Here is a 5191-nt window from a genome sequence, read left to right on the forward strand (position 1 = left end):
GCGAGGGAGGGAGGGAGGCAGGGGAGGAAGGACAGGGAGAGTGCGTGTGTGCGAGTGTGCGAGGGGGGAGAGGCAGGGAAAACTGCAGGGAGCGAGAAGAAAAGTGCGGTAGAAGCCCAGACCGGGTTGGTTTGCGCTAGATTATTTTAGCAGCAAAATACCTTCCGATTAATCGCGATGTTTAGCGTCTGATTTATGTATTGAATTATTTATTTAAATCTCCAGCTATCAGTGTTGCCGCGAATGGTATGCGAGTCTGAGGGCACCGAGAGCTACAGTGTAAGGGGGGTGGGGGGGCATGTAAAGTTGATCTTCCCTAGGAAGGCAGACTGCTCTAGCGAAGTGCTGTGTCTCCGCCAGCATGTTATGTTGCAAGTGTGGTTTCTTTCCTGTGTAAATTCATTGTGCTTTCTTAAAAATTAATTTTCCAGGGCATGAAGAGAACGCCTCATTCAAACCATATTTGGCACCGCTCTTCATTAAGTGATCGCTGCTATCAACCACGCTGTGGATGTCTTGGGGGGGGGAGAGGCGGGGGGAAAGAGGGGGAAATCCCTTTTAGTTGTGTGATGAGGCTGCCGGTCTTTGAAAAGGGCTTAAAAACAAAGTCATGCTCAGCCTTTTGTAGGATAGATCCAGATGTTATGTAGATTTTTGTTTGCATGTTCACTTTGAGCGGATCCGTCGGTGTGCGCAGTATTTCCGTGTGTATGCTTCTGGAGTTTGCCGTGTATCTACGTCGCGCTTGTGGAATGTATGCTGAGTATTAGCTCGGTAATGCCTTCTAATGGTAGTGCTAATTACAGTGGGGTTATTTAGCAAATTAAGTGAGATATTGCACCCCCACCCTTGAGCACCAAATGAACTTTTCCAAACACACACACACACACGCACACACACACACACACACGTTAATTTTGGTGTGTTTCTCTCGCCCAATCGCTTTGCCGGAGCTAAAGCATGCCTTACCTCAGAACAGTCAATTGCCAAAGCTACCCGGGATCATCAATCATGGGGGATGCTTGAAGTTTAGGGGAGGAGCGATGGTCAAACTATCGATTGCTGCAGTTTTGTCCTCCCCAACCCCCCACCCTCGTTCACGGTCCCCTGCACATAAAATCTAAAACAGACTATCCCGTTAATAGTGGGATTTATCAATGATTATGTACCCAGTTGTGAATGTGGCCTCATACGTAGATAGCTTTTAAACGTACACCGCAGAAAAATGTCTTTGATTCAGTTAGGGTTTGTTTTGTTTTGTTTTGTTTTCATGATAATGAGGATGATTTTAGGATTTTTTTTTTTTTTTTGGCGGGGGGGGGGACTTTAAGAAAATGACTCAAAGGATAGTTATAGAAATTTGGCCTGATTTTAATAGGCGTAGGGAATGAGCTCCAGAGGTCAATAAACCCCTCCAAAATGATGAATGATTGAGTACCTGTGATGATGATAGTGATTACCGGAGCAATTAAACAGTTTGATTAAATGAGCCATCATAACAATGATGTCTGCGGGAAATCAGCCCTCACATATAAAGAAAGATAGTGTGGAAGGCTGACAAACGCCAGTGGGCATTCCTGCGTGTTCTGATAGCGCCGAGCCCTGCAGAGCACGCTGTATTTACAAATATGAGGGCGATATGGAGAAAAGTCACTCTCCTACTTTTAAGCCAGAGTTGCACTCTGCTTAAAAACCGCCAGAAGCCGGAGAGCAGACCCGTTTTTTTTTCCTAGAGGATCTCCTCCAAGATTAAAGCTAGTCCTAAGAGCAACCGAATTGCTGTGACTGACTTTCACGGGACTGTAAAGAAAGGTGAGTAAAAAAGCCCTTAGTATGTAGATCTCTTTCAAGCAGTGGTTAAGTCGATTCATTTCGGAAGGAAAAAGCCAGTCTTCTTGTGCAGTATTTTATACTCTGTCGTATAAATCGCTAGCGTAATTCAAGATATTCATGGTAATGAATGCTTGGCTAATCCTTTGGGTGCACGGAGACCTACAGAGCAGTAGGTTATGCAAATCCTTTCCTACTTTTACAGCTGTACTTTTCTAGCAGATTTTTTTTAAGAGATCTAGTCATCGATGAATGCTATTTGTTTTTATTTATTTTTCTCTTCCCTCCTCCCCCAAAAGATTCCAAATTCCTAAACTTCTGTGGAATCACTTGGTTGTGATACAGCCAATACAGCCAGCTTCGATGACATATTTTAAATATTTGTAGCTTCTAAACTTATTTTTTAACCGAGGCAGTGCAAACCCAGACCCATGCCTCTTGAGATATACAAGTGTGTCTCATTTCAAATAGCTTCGGTATCACTGAAGAAGAGGTCTTTCCTTCTAACGTGGCCGTGCAAAAGCAATCTAGTTACACTGAAGGCTCCATGTATTTGTTCAGATCTCAGGCTGGGAGTGATGTGGGAGAAGTTCATCAGTTTTCTTCACAAAAGGAAGTTTTTAAACGACTTTGCTCCCATAGAAGAAGGCGCTTCATTGTTTAGGACAAAATTTTAGACTTTATTTTTTTTCATAATTGTGTTTTTCACGGGAATGCCTGTAGATCTCGGTTCTCTGCACTAAAGAATTGCTAGAAAGCAGCCAAAAACCAAGGCTGCAAAAAACAGCCAAAGATTTTGAAGTGCTCAGTGCTGCTCCTTTCCTCCTTTCACTTGTGTGTGTTTTTTTTTTTTTTTTAATTAACCCCCTGCGTTGGCCAGCCCTGCTGTGCGTGTATGTAATCTGGGACGGGGACCAACTTTTAAAAATGATTTTAACTTGATAGAAAGTGAAATTTCATATGATAAATGAGGGGCTTTTCATGTTCCTGTTGTGTCTTTTTTTCCGTGAAAAGAGCTGAAGCCTTTTCCTCTTCTCTTCACTATCCCAGTGGATTAAAGCACACAGAGAACGTGGTTTATAAAGTGCTACAGTTTAGCCATTAAAAGGGAATCTCAATTTAGCGCCCTTAAGTGAAAGTACTCAGCTATTACAAAGATGCTGTTGGGAACTCAGAGGGAAATGGGGTACGTGGAGAGTCGAGGTTTCCAAGTTCTCATGTTATTATTATTATTATTATTTTTAGCGTGATGATGTATTTCTTTTAAAAGCCAGTTATTCACGGAAATTAAATTGGCTAATTTCGATTTCTCGTGCATCACTTCCACAGCAGAGGATGTTCCTCGGAAAAGTGTGGGAGAGCCGAGTCGGTTTTTTTCCTTTTCTCTCTCCCTCTCTCTCTCTCTCTCTTTTTTTTTTTTTTTTTTTTTTTTTTTTTTTTAAGATCAGCCCAAAAGTCCAAAGAGAAATGAGGTGTCCGGTATGGAAGTGCATCTCAGTCAACAGCCAGCTCCTTTTGCCGAGGCTGGAAATGGTTTTAACAGGCGGTAAAATTTCATCTTGTGGTGTCAAATTGGGGTCAGTTTGGGGTTAGCGCTCTCAGTGTCCGAGAAGGAGCTGTCCAGCTGTGTGGGGTTTCATTAAGGGCAAAAGATCCGTTTCAAGAAAAACAATACAAAGACAATCAGAGGGCTAAAGATCCTCTTCAAATCGCATTTTACAAGTGCACCAGAACAAATATGGACGCTGAAAACTATTCCCTTCAAACTCCCAAATCGGCTTCTTAGCCCTTGGAGGGAGTGAGAGAGAAAATCCTCTAAAACTTAAGAGTCTGTTTTCAATCAGCCTTTCCGAAGTGTGGCTTCTCAGTCCTTTGCTGGCTTTGAGACGTGCCTCGCTCGTTCGCTCGCTCGCCCGCTCTCTCTCTCTCTTTTTCCCCAGCCTTGCAAAAGCGGATGGCACAACAGGTAATATTTCGGATTTCAAGAATATATTCCATCGTGTATCTTAAACTACTGCTTGTGTGTGTGTGTGTGTGTGTGTGTGTGTAGTGCAAGATTTAATGCAAATAGAAAGGTTTCTGGGGGAAAACAAACTATGCTTACACGAGATCCTCTTTGCCCCCTTCGGAAATTCTCTGCACTCCTTGTAGGCAGTGCTGTGGTCTAATAGGTAATTTGGGGTAGATTTACTTTACGGTTCCTAGCATTTGTGGAAAGCACCTATTGTTAATCTGGTTTATTAAATTTGCGTGGTTTAAATCCTCTTAGCCTCCCTACATCTGTTAGAACAATTGACGCCTTACTACAGGGACAAATAACTTAAACCTTAATCTTGTTTGTAACTTTATTCAATGTTTGTTTGTTTGTGCGCTGAGTTGAAGTATTTTTGGATGATGCCATTGTATCCAGAAAGATATACTCTACATTTGCAGGCAAAATTCATAATAGATGGGCTAAGGAGACTGTGAAATAGAGTGAATTATTTTGAATATTTGAATTGGCATTTCATGTTCAACTATACTTCTAGGAAATGTATCAGATTTAAGGAAGAAAGCAACCTGTCTGTTAAAAGGTATCTGCAGGGTACAATGTAACTATGATCTTGTGGCAAAATCCCCAGAAATTTTTCTTTCCATTCTGCTCGCAAGGCGAAGCGTGGGGTGCAAATAGTACCTTTTCATTTTTATAATCGGGATTATTCCACAGTTCCAATTCCTATCTCCACAATTTCTCTTTAAGGCTCTCTGCGTTGCCTATACGGCTCGTTGTTATAACTTGAGTCAGTTTTTATTCGTCCCAATCCAGTTTGTTTCCCCTCCGACTTCCCGCAGCTGCAGGAGATTCGAGGTCCCATCTCGGATGCCCCTGTGAAATCATGCGCATTTTAGCTTCTGGAGATCACTGGATTCATTTAGCTCTTCACCCTCATCCCCCCTCCTGAAAATAATGTACTTCGCTTTTCAGCAATCTGTTAGTTTTAGAAAATCTTTCCAGTCCAGAAAGTCAATGGTAGCCCATCGCGGTGAACTTTTCTTGACCTCGACTGCGGTATGACTGCGATCTTTGGGAGCTGGATTAGGAGGAGGTTCATTTACTTACCTGTTAACTTCCTTTTAACCCTCTTTCTTCCCTCCCTCCCCCCGCTTTTTAGACCGCCGCGAACCAAGAGGGACCGGGTTCTGCACCCGCTCCCAAGCCCTACGGTCCCCCGCAGCCCGCACGGGCTCAGCCCGGCCCTTGCGGGATGCCCCTTCCCCGGCTTCGCGCTGCCCCCGCCCGCGGTGCCGCGGAGGCGGCGGTGCCATCAGCAGCCCTCTAGCGCTATCTGGCGGGGCTCCAGCGCGCTCCCGCCGCGCCGCG

The sequence above is a fragment of the Apteryx rowi genome, unplaced genomic scaffold (genome assembly GCF_003343035.1).
Source record: "Apteryx rowi isolate R43461 unplaced genomic scaffold, aptRow1 scaffold_236, whole genome shotgun sequence".
NCBI classification, from domain to species: domain Eukaryota; kingdom Metazoa; phylum Chordata; class Aves; order Apterygiformes; family Apterygidae; genus Apteryx; species Apteryx rowi.